General features: G+C 51.7%; 2 long non-coding RNA genes across 2 annotated transcripts; one reads left to right on the top strand and one right to left on the bottom strand.

Annotated features, from left to right (window-relative positions):
* Positions 1-2,641: 2,641 nt before the first annotated feature.
* On the bottom strand, positions 2,642-15,126 carry LOC142483063 (uncharacterized). Its single transcript, XR_012797208.1, has 3 exons — positions 13,188-15,126; positions 2,796-2,980; positions 2,642-2,690 (listed from the first exon to the last, which is right to left on the bottom strand). It is a non-coding gene; the product is annotated as an uncharacterized LOC142483063 (long non-coding RNA).
* On the top strand, positions 2,663-6,404 carry LOC142483064 (uncharacterized). The gene is made up of 3 exons (XR_012797209.1): positions 2,663-3,052; positions 3,146-5,338; positions 6,328-6,404. It is a non-coding gene; the product is annotated as an uncharacterized LOC142483064 (long non-coding RNA).
* Positions 15,127-16,945: the final 1,819 nt, after the last annotated feature.

Below are 16,945 nucleotides of genomic sequence, written 5' to 3' on the forward strand. Positions count from 1 at the left end.
GACAGGGAGGGGGGTGGGGGCGTGAAAGGCAGGGAGGGGGGCGTGAAAGGCAGGGAGGGGGGGTGTGAAAGGCAGGGAGAGGACGTGAAAGGCAGATAGGTGGGTGGGGGCATGAAAGGCAGGGAGGGGGCGTGAAAGGCAGGGAGGGGGCGTGAATGGCAGGGAGGGGGCGTGAAAGGAAGGGAGGGGGGCGTGAAAGGCAGGGAGAGGACGTGAAAGGCAGATAGGTGGGTGGGGGCGTGAAAGGCAGGGAGGGGGCGTGAAAGGCGGGGAGGGGGGGCGTGAAAGGCGGGGAGGGGGGCGTGAAAAGCGGGGAGGGGGGGCGTGAAAGGCAGGGAGGGGGGCGTGAAAGGCAGGGAGGGGGGGCGTGAAAGGCAGGGAGGGGGGGGCGTGAAAGGCAGGGAGGGGGTTGGGGGGCGTGAAAGGCAGGGAGGGGGTTGGGGGCGTGAAAGGCAGGAAGGAGGGCGTGAAAGGCAGGGAGGGGGGGCGTGAAAGGCAGGGAGGTGGGGGCATGAAAGGCAGGGAGGGAGGCGTAAAAGGCAGGGAGGGGAGTGTAAAAGGCAGGGAGGGGGGTGTGAAAGGCAGGGAGGGAGGCGTGAAAGGCAGGGATGGGGGGCGTGAAAGGGAGGGAGGGGCGTGAAAGGCAGGGAGGTGGGGGCATGAAAGGCAGGGTGGGGGCTGGGGGCGTGAAAGGCAGGGAGGGGGTTGGGGGCGTGAAAGGCAGGGAGGGGGTTGGGGGCGTGAAAGGCAGGGAGGGGGGGCGTGAAAGGCAGAGAGGGGGATGGGGGCATGAAAGGCAGGGATGGCGTTGGGGGCGTGAAAGGCAGGGAGGGGGGGCGTGAAAGGCAGGGAGGGGGGGGGCGTGAAAGGCAGGGAGGGGGGGTGAAAGGCAGGGAGGGGGGGTGTAAGGCAGGGAGGGGGGGGCGTGAAAGGCAGGGAGGGGGTTGGGGGCGTGAAAGACAGGGAGGGGGGGCGTGAAAGGCAGGGAGGGGGTTGGGGGCGTGAAAGGCAGGGAGGGGGTTGGGGGCGTGAAAGGCAGGGAGGGGGGTGGAAAGGCAGGGAGGGGGGTGGGGCGTGAAAGGCAGGGAGGGGGTTGGGGGCATGAAAGGCAGGGATGGCGTTGGGGGCGTGAAAGGCAGGGAGAGGGTTGGGGGCGTGAAAGGCAGGGAGGGGGGCGTGAAAGGCAGGGAGGGGGAGCGTGAAAGGCAGGGAGGGGGGGCGTGAAAGGCAGGGGGGGGGGGCGTGAAAGGCAGGGAGGTGGGGCGTGAAAGGCAGGGAAGGGGTTGGGGGCGTGGAAGGCAGGGAGGGGGGGTGGGGGCGTGAAAGGCAGGGAGGGGGCTTGAAAGGCAGGGAGGGGGCGTGAAAGAGGGGGCAGGGAGGGGTGGGTGCGTGAAAGGCAGGGAGGGGGGGCGTGAAAGGCAGGGAGGGGGGGGCGTGAAAGGCAGGGAGGGGGGGGCGTGAAAGGCAGGGAGGGGGGGCGTGAAAGGCGGGGAGGGGGGTGGGGGCGTGAAAGGCAGGGAGGGGATGGGGGCGTGAAAGGCAGGGAAGTGGGTGGGGGCGTGAAAGGCAGGGAGGGGGGCATGAAAGGCAGGGAGGGGGCGTGAAAGGCAGGGAGGGGGCGTGAAAGGCAGGGAGGGGGCGAGAAATCGTGCAATCCACAACTGTATCCGCCTCTCCGAGCGTCTGAAAGCAATCCAGCGTTCCTGGTGTGTGGCTGAAGAGGTGAGGGACTCCCTCCTCTCAAACGGAAAAGAAGAGCAAAAAGTAGAGTTGGAACATACCTATCATACAGGGATGAGAGAGAGAGACAGAGAATGAGAGAGAGACAGAGAATGAGAGAGAGACAGAGAATGAGAGAGAGACAGAGAATGAGAGAGAGACAGAGAATGAGAGAGAGACAGAGAATGAGAGAGAGAGACAGAGAATGAGAGAGAGACACAGAGAGAGAGAGACAGAGAATGAGAGAGAAACAGAGAGAGGGACATGGGGAGAGAGAGACACAGAGAGAGAGAGACAGACACAGAGAGAGAGAGAGAGACAAAAGTAATATACTGTATAACCATTATACCGTACCCCCTAGTATTCGTGTAATCATTGTCCCACACCCCCTATTACTCACGCTTTGGCAATACTGAAATGTTCTTTTGACATGCCAATCAAGCTGATTTGATTTGAGAGACACAGAGACACACACAGAGACACAGAGAGAGACAGAGATACAGAGACACACACAGAGACACACAGAGAGAAACAGAGACACACAGAGAGAAACAGAGACACACAGAGAGAAACAGAGACACACAGAGAGAAACAGAGACACACAGAGAGAGACAGAGACACAGAGAGACAGAGACACAGAGAGAGACAGAGACACACAGAGAGAGACAGAGACACACAGAGAGAGACAGAGACACAGAGAGAGAGAGAGAGAGAGAGAGAGACACGGGCCTATTTAGTAAGCGTCGATAAGGCTGCGTCTATAGTATTTCAGACGGAGGGAAGGCACACACGCTGCAATACACTTGCTGAAGCCTGAGCTTTTTTATGGCTTTGCAGGGTATGCAGCGGGTGCGATTGGGGGCGTGGCAATAAATATTTGGAGGCGTGGCAATAACGTTCCGGCGCGGACGTCACTTCCCTACCTCACATCCCGATCCACCGGCATTTTTTCAGATGCAGCATCTGAAGCACTGTGCAGACAAGAAGAAAAATGCACACAATGCGCACCAGAGATTAAAATATAGTAAATTATTTATTAATAAAACAAGAAATAACCGAGGGGGATCCAACCCCACCTCAGTACTTTCTTCTCGTTGCTATTGCCACACTATACGTCCTGACGCCGGAAGGGAAGTTGGTACGCGACCAAGACGAGACGCCGGATTTACAGTGGAACCACAACATACCACAGATTGCTGGAGGACCACACTGCGAGGGGCGCAGCCTATCGAGTTTCCCGGTCATCGTCCAAAGTCTGGAGCTGCGGATTGACCACCGGATTACCACGGAGCACGAGCCTGTCTCACACAATGCTTTTACCAAACGGATGTTTGTGAGTTTGCTATTTTTATCTTGTCCAGGAAATGAAATTGTTAAACCGAATTTACACATGGAGCGGGCGCTTTCTCTTCTTTTTTTTGTTTAGGTATCTATCGAGGAGGTGGTTGTTTCCCTGAAGAGAGCTGCCAGGGCTCCAGAGGACGCCCGAATTGGATCCTTTTATGATTGAGTTATAACATAGCTATTAGAGCTAGGTTTCTGGACTTTTATTGTGTTTAGGCATAGTGTTTATTATTATTTTATTACAGCTACTTTTTAGTAATTGCACTGTTATTAATTCTGACCACTAATTCTCACTGCCATTATAATCTCTCTCTAGCCACAACCAAATTGCTATATCAGCTATATTATTTATTGGTTATACCAGGGGAGCATAAACTTTTGCAGCTCGCCCCCCTGCCTTCCCTCTGCTGGTGCTCGTGCCCCCCCCCCCTACCTTGATGCGGCGTCACGTGACCTGCAGCGGCATTTGACGAGGGTGACGTCACATGACCCCGCGGCGTAATTTAACATACTGTGCTATATGTATGCACACACAGCTGTCTTTTACACATACAAATACTGTTTTTCCATCCCTATACACAAAAAAGGACCACAAAGTATCCACACACACTTTTAGTTGTGCTACAAACTCTCACATTTCCACACCCACCCACACCATTTATATCCACTCCCACTCCACACACACCTTTTGTAAAGCACTGTATATACTGTGGGCTCTCCATTCATTTTCATTCACACTGATACACATACACACTCTTTCATCACTTGCTTTCAGGAACCTTTTGACACCTCTAGGCATAAAACACATCCACACCGGGGGAAGGACCAGCACAGATAACATTCCAAGAGACACTGTTTTTAAGTATACCTTTTGCTTGCTTCATTCATTGTAACATCGCCGGAAGAAGAGATCAGTGTATCTCGAAAGCTCGCACAAATAAAAGCATTTCGTTAGCCACAGAACGGTATCATCTACTGCTGCGGCCGAGTTTATTTGAGCATTTGCCCGGTCTCGGCCGCAGCAGTAACCAGGCGCGCGCCGGGATGTGCCTGGCGCGCGCCGAAGCCACGGAGGAGCGCCCTCCGATCGGGGCTTTCTCCCTCCGCTCGCCGGGTCCGCCGGGTCTCCCGGAACCCCCTGCCGCCGTCCCCCACATCGCGGGACACCAGGGCTCCCTCGGGGAGCCCTGGACGCGCGTACAGGGGGCGCAGGCTCCCGATGACGCGTGACCGCGCGTCATCGCCGAGGGAGTGCGGCTAGCATGCCGGGGCATCCCAAGGCTTGCGGAGCTAGCCGCACTCAAATAAAATGTGCCGCCTCTGTATTTATTTTTTGATTATTGAAGCTCGGCTAACACGGTACTGATACCTCTATATATATTGCGCGCTCACACACACATATAACGTTTTATCCAACTTTTTCATTTATCATTTGTAGAGAAAATGAACAATGCCGCCAGAAGTGCTATTTTTCAAAATGTAACATCTCTACTAATTAGTGTAAAATGATACTTCATATAAAGCAGGTTATGGGACCCAGTATAAAATGACCTTCATGTAGCTTATCACATCCCAGTATATGGATACCTTCTATTATCACAAGCTGCTAACATGTGACAGGGCTCAGAGTCTGAGCCCAGAATGTGACATACTGAACATTCTCATTCTAAATTTCAAAAAATATTGTGTTGATTTCTGACCTGACTGCCGTGGTTACAGCTCAACCACTCTGTTCTACTGTATGTCACCACTTTCTGCCACAACCAGCTGACGGTGGATCTGCAAGGAGTTCAACGCTCATTGGCATCACATCTGTGGCTTGGTTGACGTATCTTTTCTCCAGCTTTTTATTGTATTGTTTTTAAATAGATTATATTTATTTAGTTGAATAGATATTTATTTAGTTGAATAGATATTTATTTAGTTTAATAGATTATATTTCTAAGTTTAATAAATTATATTTCTTAGTTGAATAAGTTATATTTCTTAGTTTAATAAGTTATATTTGTTAGTTTAATAAATTATATTTCTTAGTTTAATAAGTTATATTTGTTAGTTAATAGATTATATTTGTTAGCACAGTAGATTATATTTACTAGTATTTAAGTCTCCCCCTCAGTGCCCCATTAGGACCCGTGCGCATATTTCACATCTTTTCGGAGTCGCTTATTTTTTAGACCCTCGGAGCCGAAACCTAAAGCTAAGAAAGTTCGGATCAAGAGGAGCCGCACAGCTTAAAGACAGAACATTTCCAAGGGAGATGGAGACAATTTGGGTAAGATCTGATTAAAGGACAACCTTTGAGGAAGGAAAGGGTGACGGGGGAGTCTAAGAGGGGGGTGAGAGAGCAAGGTGGTGTGTCAGATTGGGGCAGAGCAAGAGAACGCAAAAATGATGGGGATTTGCTGCAAACCCAAAAAAAAACAATAAGTAGTGATACTTTTACCGGTGCCCCTTAGTCTCAGGGAAGACCGGCATTTCGTCCAATGGATACAATATGATTGATGGGAAAGGGCACACGGATTTGAATAAAAAAAGATAATTTATTGTGCCACAGACTACAATGTTTCGGCTGCTGGCCTTTCTTTGCTGGATTTAGTGGGTTTAGCCACTTTACCTGAGAAAGACCAGCAGGCCGAAATGTTGTTGTCTATGGCAGTGCAAGAGAAAACAGGTTGGGGGGGGGGGTGGGTTCTCGCAAAGTCGCCGACCCATGGGTGAGTGTCTCCGGTGGAAACTAGTCCTGGACCCCGGGAAAGCTGTCTGTGGCCCATACAAGCTGAGTAACATGTAGAAAGGACACATGTATGTTCAGAATGAGTTAGCATGGTATTTTGAGAGGCACCATAGCAGGTCAGTGCAAGTCAGTGCAGAGCACTGCAAGGTCAGTCAATATGAGGAAGGGTCCGATGGAGGAGTTGGAGGGTCCCAGAATATCTCTTAAAGCAGGGGTGCGCAAATCGAGGGGCACGACATTTTCTTGGGAGGAGGGGCTCGGCGCTTACAGAGGCCCCTCGCTCTTCCCCACAGCATTTAAATTAAATGCCGGAGATCGCGCGCAAGGCCTCTGTAAGTTCCCTTTCCTTGTCTCCGGCGGCTTCTGGCGACAGCAACGTGGCGTCACATGATATAGCATTGCCATAGCAACGTGATATCACATGACGTCGTTACATCAGAACGTCGGAGACAAGGTGGGGAAGGTGGAGGGGGGAGCAGGGGGAAAAGGTTGTGCAACCCTGTCTTAAAGCATTGTCCTGCATACAGATCAGAGGCCAAGAATGGATATGGATATCCGATGTGAAGCCGGAAATAAGACAGAAAAGACCGTTTCGGGGGAAGAAGGTGAGTGATGAAATAGCCGTCACTGTGTAACTCTTCCAATTACCTGCAACTTCATGCAGAGAAATAGCAACGCTTGTTTTTAACGTGCTAAGCGCCTAATGGGGAATTCAACTGCTGAGAGGTTAAGGGAGTTACTCACCAAACTCAGCGACGTTTCTGTGTCTCTGTGATAACTCCCCCAGGACATGCCTGAAAACCAGAGGTAACTCAATGTATTTTTGATAAATAGAAACATGACCTTCTGGGGAGGGGTATATAATGGCTACTGGGCCTGGTGAGGTGGGTATAACGGGTACTGGGCCTTGGGAGGGTTGTATAACTGGGTACTGGGCCTGGGGAGGTGGGTATAACGGGTATTTGCCCTGTGGAGGGCGGTATAACGTGGTATTGGGGATGGGGTATAAGTGGCACAGGAGCTCTTGCGATACAGAGTATCACTGTCCCTGGTTACAAACACGTCATGTCTCCTGCAGATCAGGACACGCACGAAGGTGGTGCCCTTTGTGCCACCAGACGACGAGGCGGGCTACGAGGCGGACGACGAGGCATACGACAAAGCGGGCGTCAAGTGGAACAATGAGGTGGGCTACAAGGCGGCCGATGACGCAGACGTGACCATGGAGCATACGACAGGTGTGGCCGGATCTGCTGCTTCACCTTTTTTAGGCGGAGAAGACCCCGGGAGCAGGTAGGAGAATACGAGAGGTGCGGACAGATCTGCTGCTTCACCTTTTTTAGGCGGAGAAGAAGCCAGGAGCAGGTAGCAGAGGAGCCAGGGCGTAGATACAGGGGTTTTCTAGGGGCCCTGAGAAGTTGGTTTGACCGCAGGAGAGGCAGATAAGATCAGGAAGGCTGCGGGAGGGGCAGGTAGTAGAGGGAGATAGGGATATTGGGCGTGAGAGGGAGAGAGAGAACAAGGAGCAGGGCCGGAGCACGGGTTTCATGCGCCCGAGGCGAAACTTAAAATTTGTGCCCCAGTTGTATAAAAAATAATAAGATAAATAAAATAATAAAATAAACAGTGGCGTAGCTATCGGGGCTGCAGGGGGTGCGACCGCACCCCAGCGCGACACAAAATAAAAATAAAAGGGCGCCAAAATACTGGATAAAAAAAAGAATAATTTAAAAAAAAAGATAAATAAATTAGAAATAATAAGAGGAAAAAATAATAATGATTATTAATGCGCCCCTAGGACCTCTGCGCGCTAGGCGACCGCCTAATGGACGGCCGGCCCTGCGAGGTATGCGGGAGGAAAAGGGGCGAATGGGATAGATATGCAGGGGGATGGGGGAGCAGGTGAGTTATACACAGGGGCACAAGGGCCCCATCACCCGCATCTCTATATACTGAGTGTGCCCCTGTGTATAACAACGCTGATCTGTGCTGCTCCATCTGATCTCACTGCGCAGTGATCCAGGGACCATCCGATCGCCATTTAATGGGGTCAGGAAGGAATTTTTTTCCCCCATTGCACAGCAGGGGTTATGTTTCGCCTTCCTCTGGATCACAGCAACAAACTGCCCTTTGTGCATGAATTATCAGTGAGATCTTTATACACCCTGCATTGGTCTTCACCCCTTCGCTGCCGGAGGGGCCTGCAGTGCATTGCTCTGCGTGTTACTATATCGCTCCGCAATGTGCTGCAGGCCCCTCCCAGCAAAGAGATTAATTATTTAAATAAAATACTCTCTTTAATCAAACCTATGTGTAGTGTCTTTTCTGTCCGTTGTATCTATTGCTAACAGCTCAGTGATTCTTCCCCAGGACGCTGCACTAGTGTCACGCTGCCAAGCCCGGGTGTGAGGGAGATTTATAGGGTCACATATACACTTCTGCCAAAACACGAGTGCAAACAGGAAGCCCCTCTGATCTCATATCTTTTATTACACAAAACGGTATCTAAAAAGGTAAAAAGAACATACATGGGATTCTGCTACAAATATCTCTCTAATTACAAACCAATTAGCAAATCATTCAGATTAGAGTCGAGCGAAAAGAAAGGGTTAAGTATCTCAGGTACAGTATATGCAGTGTAGGCTGTGTTGGAGCATTACATGCAGGGGACAACGTTTAGGGGATATAAGTAATGCTGATCTCAGAGCTGACCGGCTGACCTGCTCTACCGGCTGACCTGCTCTACTGGCTGAACGGCTGACCTGCTCTTCTGGCTGACCGGCTGACCTGCTCTACTGGCTGACCGGCTTCTCTTCTTTCAGCTAAATGACCTGAATTGTGGCCCCTGTATCTCCCAATTAAACGTTTTATTGGCATATTCTTGTTTGACTCGTTCTATACAGACATTTTTTATATATTCATTGTGGGATTTGATAACATCTGTCAGATCTCTCAGAATATCACATTCTGTACGTTTGTGTTGAAGATTTTTCCATTCTCAATTTACTTACTGCACCGACACACTTTATTCGAGGAAATACCCAGTATGTACCTGGCAGATACCTGGAATACGCCGCTCCTCACCTCTGACAAGCCCCGTTGCGTTTGCCTTCCCAGCCTGGGTTCATGCCTGGCTGACGGGCGGCTGATCTGTTAAATGATAATGATTAGGATTTAATAGGCTGCAATGCTTCGCGTGTCTACCAGATGGCATAAATTCATGAATTGTAATGCAGTATATATATATATATATACTGTGCAGTATTGCAGCCAGCGGGAATAAAATGCTTCAATCCCTGCCTAGAAAATACCTCAATGCACTCGGGCAGAAAACAGTCACAAACCTCAATACACCCGGGTATACCCGAATTCGTGGGACTAGCCGAGCTCGAATAAAGTGTGTCGCCAGTGTAATATTAGTTTTTGGCATCAATTATTTATATCGAGTCCAAAATACCTTTATACAGAATGCTGTTCCCTTTAGCCCACAAATGCTGCTTCATTAAAGCCCATGGGTGGCACTCTATGCATTCTCAAACTTTTAGGCAACATCCCTAATTTCCAAAAGTGGGATTAAATCTGTGCATATTTAAATGGTTAATTTTCTTACTCAGACTACTAAATCCCTCCCCAAATATATCCGTTTCACATAAAAGTGTGTGCGCTTCTCCTTCCGCCTAACTGGCACGTCGTCCTTACGGGCGCCACTCCGTGTAACTCCACGCTGCCCTCCAGTGGCAAAAGAAATAAGATACATTTACTGTACTCGTCTGGCAGCTGATCCCGTATAAGGTGGGTAACTCTGTATTAGGGGTCTTGGTAGACTATATTTTATACTTATGTCGGATAGATGAGGAATTAATATTCCTAACGGGTTATTGTGAGAGGCCTTAGATCTTATCCTATATGCACGCAGCCCTCGCCTCTCTGACCTTGAACACATACTTCAATCTGATTTTTTGAGACTTGAAACTGGATTTCCTAAAACAAACTGATTTTAAACACGGACAAGACTGTAACAATGGTATTTGGGACCAGAGCTAAATTGCTAACGCTTCCAATGACAGAGCTTCAGATAAAAACCAACTCTAATACCATCCTAGCCCCTGTTACTGGTTTGAAATATCTGGGCATATAGTTCAACTCCCATTTAACATTTGGGTTGCACATTGATACCCTGACATCCAAATCCTATGCCAAACTTGGTGTACTTTATAGCAGGGGTGGGGAACCTTTTTTCAGCCAAGGGCCATTTGGATATTTATAACATCATTCGCGGGCCATACAAAATGATCAACTTAAAAATTAGCCTGCTATATTTGGTCAAACATTCAATTAACTGGAACTGCTTCTCTTTGGTGAGGCGTGTGATGTTAGCTGGTATTGATGATGTTGCAACTCGCAACTGGTTTTCCAGGTTTGGATGACTGACTGACTGACACTTGTGTGACTGACTGACTGACTGACACTTGTGTGACTGACTGGCACTTGTGTGACTGACTGACAGACTGACTGACACTTGGGTGACTGACTGACTGACACTTGGGTGACTGACTGACTGACACGAGTGACTGACTGACTGACACTTGTGTGACTGACTGACTGACACTTGTGTGACTGACTGACTGACACTTGGGTGACTGATTGACTGGCACTTGTGTGACTGACTGACACTTGTGTGACTGACTGACTGACACTTGGGTGACTGACTGACTGACTGACACTTGTGTGACTGACTGACTGACACTTGGGTGACTGACTGCCACTTGGGTGACTGACTGACACTTGTGTGACTGACTGACTGACTGACACTTGGGTGACTGACTGACTGACACTTGTGTGACTGACTGACTGACTGACTGACTGACACTTGTGTGACTGATTGACTGACACTTGGGTGACTGACTGACACTTGGGTGACTGACTGACACTTGTGTGACTGACTGACTGACTGACACTTGGGTGACTGACTGATTGACACTTGGGTGACTGACTGACACTTGGGTGGTGGGTGACTACTGTATGACTGATTGTGGGTTGGTGTCTGTATTCTCTCACACACACAAATCGGAGCAGGGGGGGTGGGAAATCACACACTCTCAGACCCTCTCACTCATACACACTCTCTCACTCACTTTCAGACACTCTCTAAACAAGAATGACAATCAGCTGCAAGAAGTGGCAATTTGAGATGCATGAGGGACGGTCTGACAGCTTAGCTCACACTGAGTCATTTTATGGGGCACAGATCATTGGGGGGGGTGGTGTCTGCAAAAGTTAATCATACAACATGTATTGAAGTCAAGGAGACCAATGATGCTGGGATTAGGCATCAGGCCTTGTGGTGTCCCATGGCCCTCCTGCCCTTCCCCTGTCAGGGCCCTGCATAGCTCCCTCTCCTCTTACACTGCGGCACTGCGGAGCAGGTGCTCTCCTCCGCAGCTGCTGCCCGGTGTGGGGAGGAGGAGAGACGGTAGTGAGGTGTTTCTCCCTCCGCAGACTCGTTCTTCTATCCCCCAAGCCTCTTATACCCCCTCCCCCCCATCCCCCAAGCCCCACTCCTCTTATACCCTGTCCCCCCCGGAGCGCTGCTTACCTGAGCCGCTCTGGTGATACTCAGGTCCTTCATCACCTCAGGCGGCTGCTGCCACACACAGATAGTGACACACACACACAGTAACACACACAGTGACAGTGACACACACACACACACACACAGAGACAGTGAGACACACAGAGACAGTGAGACACACACACACAGACAGTGACACACACACACACACGCAGTGACACACACACAGTGACACACAGTGACACACACACAATAAGCCCACCTCTGCAAACACACTCAAAAATAAGGCCTTTCCCCCCTTGGGGTGGGTAAGGTGTCTGGGAGGGGCTATAAGGGGGCATGTGGGTTACCTGGGGCCCGTGGATGGGCTGCTGGAGCTGCATAGGTAGCCAGTGCAGATGAGACTGGCAGGGGCGGAGCCTAAAGGGAGGGACACAGGGGCGGAGCCTAAGGAGCCCGGCATTACTGGAGGAGAGAAGGGAGGGGGGCAGTGCTGAGGGAAGGGGAGGCCCGGCATTACTGGAGGAGAGAAGGGAGGGGGGCAGTGCTGAGGGAAGGGGAGGCCCGGCATTACTGGAGGAGAGAAGGGAGGGGGGCAGTGCTGAGGGAAGGGGAGGCCCGGCATTACTGGAGGAGAGAAGGGAGGGGGGCAGTGCTGAGGGAAGTGGAGGGCCCAGCATTACTGGAGGAGAGAAGGGAGGGGGGCAGTGCCGAGGGAAGGGGAGGCCCGGCATTACTGGAGGAGAGAAGGGAGGGGGCAGTGCTGAGGGAAGGGGAGGGCCCGGCATTACTGGAGGAGAGAAGGGAGGGGGGCAGTGCTGAGGGAAGGGGAGGCCCGGCATTACTGGGGGAGAGAAGGGAGGGGGGCAGTGCTGAGGAAGGGGAGGCCCGGCATTACTGGAGGAGAGAAGGGAGGGGGGCAGTCGTGAGGGAAGGGGAGGCCCGGCATTACTGGAGGAGAGAAGGGAGAGGTGCAGTGCTGAGGGAAGGGGAGGCCGGCATTACTGGAGGAGAGAAGGGAGGGGGGCGGTGCTGAGGGAAGGGGAGGCCCGGCATTACTGGAGGAGATAAGGGAGGGGGGCAGTGCTGAGGGAAGGGGAGGCCCGGCATTACTGGAGGAGAGAAGGGAGGGGGGCGGTGCTGAGGGAAGAGGAGGCCCGGCAATACTGGAGGAGAGAAGGGAGGGGGGCAGTGCTGAGGGAAGGGGAGGCCCGGCATTACTGGAGGAGAGAAGGGAGGGGGGCAGTGCTGAGGGAAGGGGAGGCCCGGCATTACTGGAGGAGAGAAGGGTGGGGGGCAGTGCTGAGGGAAGGGGAGGCCCGGCTTGCACCCTACACTTGCTCCATGTATGAATAGGTGGGCCAAAAAACAAATCTTGGCAGAGTGACAGCACGGGCAGCCAATCAGGAGAGGGGGAGTTTTTTTTGTTTAAACCATTCTTGCAGGCTTGCTTCCCGGGGGCCGGACCAAATGATTTTCGCGGGGCCGGACGTTCCCCACCCCTGCTTTATAGGAACAAATACTCCCTAAGGCCCTTATGCAGTATATAGAATAAGGGGAGTAAACCCATGATGTTCGGTGCTCTAAAAAGTGTATATGTAGATATGGGTCAAATGCTGCACCTTGGTATACTTTGAAACTTGGTGGAAAAAAGAAGAAAGTGATCCACTGCAATCAATATATGAAGCGTTGAATATATAATTGAAGCAACAATTATGCAGACTTATAAACCTTAGGGGGGGGGGGGGCGTGTGCAGGGGTTCGTAAGGAGACAGGATGAGAAGCTTTGTTTAGAAACTCCTCTCCTGTACTCACGTATAAGCCAACCGATGCCTGCTGCCCTTAACCCGCCTGGTGTCTTCACTGCTTGCTCCGTTGAACTCCCGGCATTACTCCACGTGTGCGGCGCCTCCGAATGACGTCATCGCCGTCGCCAGCCTGGTGAGTCCGGGAAGATTACACAGGACGCATCACGAATGCCGGCTAACCCCGTGACTGCAAGGGGAGGGGGTATCGTGGCGTCTGCTCCGTAGTGCAGGGGATCCTTAGCGCGCCCCAGCCGTGAGGGTAGAATCAGCAAAATTGAAGAAAACTTCGGCGGTCACTGCAAACGAAGGAACTCAGCCATAGATGAATTAAAATCAATATTTATTCAAATCTTGGTGCTGGACATCACAGAGATTCACCTTCTCTGACGCGTTTCATTCCGTTAGGAACTTTATCTTTACTTTGATAAAGTTCCTAACGGAATGAAACGCTTCAATTTTGCCCTCATGCAGTAAGCAGCGATAAGACACTTATCACCAGCTTATCGCCAAAAAAGCCTACAGCGATTCAGTAAGCCCAGAGAAGCTGGCGATAAGAGCAAAAATTACAGGTTTTTTTGCCAAAAAAGAAATAAATAAATAAAAATTACAAATCGGCAGACGCGCGGTGATAAGCCACTTTTCGGCACTGATCGCCAGTTTTTCAAACACGCTCAATTCTATAAGCCCTGATCAGCTTATTGCGGCTGATCGCCACTTTAAAATTGCTGTTTCTTCTCCAAATTGTCCCACCACAAAAGTTGGCAAGAAGGTGGGGTGAAGCTGCGATGAAAATAAAATGCATGTGTCCCAGAGCTGATATCCATTAATATCAGCACCAGAGACCCCCGGCATGAATCCCATGCATAAAAAATGCATTTACAGGCAACTTCATTGCCGCCAAGGCAATGAAGGGGTTATATACCCGTGCCAGGCTTATTGCGGGTAGCGGGGGTGGGTGAAGGTGGTATTTGGCCCTGGGTGGGTATTTAGGCCTTGCCAGGGGGTTGCGGGATGACTTAACCTCTTCTTTACCTTAGCAGATAATACCGCTAAGGTAATGAAGGGGTTAATCCCTCCCGCTACCCCCCCACCCGGTAGGCCTAAACACACTTCCTTGGGGCCAATACCCCATTCACCCACCCCCACTACCCACAATAAACAAAAATACACATAACAGCCTCACTATCCACTCCTAGGTCCCTAATAAACCATTACAATATTCATAAAACCATTATTTTTTTTACACACAGGATTAATACCGCAGTCCAGCAGGGGTCCCCGGTGGTCCAGATGGGTGTCCGCAGGTTCCACAGTTCACTCTGGGGGGTGCCCACCGGTGTCTGGGGGACTTCGGGTTGTCCCCGCTAGGCTCCGTGGGCCTCCAGGTGGTCCCCGCGGGTGTCCGTGGGCACCAATGGCATCCACGCGGTTGTCTGGGAGCTTTCAGGTGGTTCCCACAGGTGTCTAGGGGCCCTCGGGTGGTTCCCACAGGTGTCTAGGGGCCCTCGGGTGGTTCCCACGGGTGTCTGGGGGGCCCTCGGGTGGCTGGGGCCCCCACAGCTGTGGGGCCACCAGTTCTTCCCCGCAGGTGTCCTTCGTGGGTCCTCAGGTGGTCCCTGTGGGAGTCTGGGGGTCCTTGGGTTGTCCCCGTGGGTCCCCGCTGGCCTGCTGTACCAATCCTGTATTTAAAAAAACAAAAACATGGCCTACATTTACATCAATACAGCTCCCCCCACCCCACCAAACACATACAGTGCAGTAATGGGCAAAATAACTATTATCCAGACACGTGGTCATCTCTCCATCTTTACTATACAGACTTGCACAGACGATAGTTGCGAGCTGTGACTCCCAGACAGGCAGAAAGCTGCAGTGATACCCAGGGGGAGGGGGAGAGACCTCTGATTGCTTCCTCCTCTCCTGCAGCATCTCGCCCAGTGTATCATCCCATACAGGAGTCACAGCATGGGGGGGGGGGGGGGATCCCATCCTATATGGCAGAGGAAGGATAGCAGTGCCTGTCCTACCCCTCCTTGTCACATGGGATTAGGGCTATGTTATTGAGTGAAGGGTTGTATGTTTGTATTAGTAGGGACAAGCAAGGCCGGAGCCAGGTGGGTTTCTCCTGCCTCTGTCCTCCCTGTCTTCTGACCCTTCCTGTAGCCGGACATACAGAATATGGATAATAGAAGGGGAAATAAAACTAAGAGGAGCCGGCAGGAGAAGGCCGTGTCATATCTATTCTTATTAAATAGTATTCTTCCCGAGCTGCACTCAGACCTCTCTCCCACACACCCACAGGACAGCCCACTAAATAGACACAGCCCCGCCCCCTATGATGTCAGCAGGACCTCCTCTCTGTCTAGGCCTGCACAGAGCCAGGGGCCTGCCTCTATCACAGAGGCGGGGCTTGGTGAGGGGGAAAAACCCATGGTCACTACTGGCGCCTGCCCTTACCAGGGCTTACTCCAGTAGTAGAAGGATAGGGTGACCAGATTTACAAAAGTAAAAACCGGGACACATTATAAAAAAATTTTATAAAACAAATGATATCACCAACTGCGCCCTTTCTCCTTTGTCTCTACCCCGCTCTGTCCCCCCTTCTCTCACACACACCCCTTTCTCTCTCCCTCCCCCCATATTCCTCTATTCTCGTTCTCCCCACCCCTACATTCTCATTCCACACTTCCCTGTCTCTCGCCCCCCTCCCCCCACTCTCTCTCTACCCCCATTCTCTCTCTCTCTCTCCCGCCCCTCATTCGCTCTCTCTCCCCCCATTCTCTCTCCCTCCCCTCATTCTCTCTCTCTCCCCCCATTCTCTCTCCTCCCCTCTCTCTCACCCCTCTCTCCCCCCTCTCCTTTCTCTCTCCTCTCCTCTCCCCTCCCTCTCTCCCTCTCATTCTGTGTCTCTCCTCCATTTTCTGTCTCTCTCTCTCCCCCCCATTCTCTGTGTCTCTCTCTCTACCCCATTCTCTGTGCCTTTCCCCCCCTCATTCTCTCTCTCTCTCCCCCCATTCTCTCTCCCTCCCCTCATTCTCTCTCTCTCCCCCCATTCTCTCTCTCTCCCCCCATTCTCTCTCCTCCCCTCTCTCACCCCTCTCCTCCCCTCTCTCTCTCTTCTCCTCTCTCTTCCCCTCTCTCTCTTCCCCCCACATTCTCTCGCTCTCCCCCCCCTCTCCTTTCTCTCTCCTCCCCCTCTCCCCTCCCTCTCTCCCTCTCACTCTCCCCCCCATTTTCTGTCTCTCTCCCCCCCATTCTCTGTGTCTCTCTCTCTACCCCATTCTCTGTGCCTTTCCCCCCCCCCCATTCTCTGTCTCTCTCTCCCCTCCCATTCTCTGTCTGTCTATCTCTCCCCTCCATTCTCTGTGTCTTCCCCCATTCTCTGTGTCTCCCCCCCATTCTCTCGCTTTCTCTCCCTCTCCCCCATTCTCTCCCTCCCTCTCCTCTCCCCCATTCTCTCCCTCCCTCTCCTCTCCCCCATTCTCTCTCTCCCCCCCATTCTCTGTCTCTCTCCTCCCCCCATTCTCTGTCTCTCTCTCTCTCTCTCCCCCCATTCTCTGTCTGTCTCTCTCTCTCTCCCCCCCCATTCTCTGTCTGTCTCTCTCTCTCTCCCCCCATTCTCTGTCTCTCTCTCTCCCCCATTCTCTGTCTCTCTCTCTCCCCTCCATTCTGTCTCTCTCCCCAATTCTCTGTGTCTTCTCCAATTCTGTGAAACCCCCCATTCTCTCTCTCCTCCCCCATTCTCTCTCTCTCTCCTCCCCCCAT

Source organism: Ascaphus truei, unplaced genomic scaffold (assembly GCF_040206685.1).
Source record: "Ascaphus truei isolate aAscTru1 unplaced genomic scaffold, aAscTru1.hap1 HAP1_SCAFFOLD_2927, whole genome shotgun sequence".
Classification (NCBI taxonomy): Eukaryota; Metazoa; Chordata; class Amphibia; order Anura; family Ascaphidae; genus Ascaphus; species Ascaphus truei.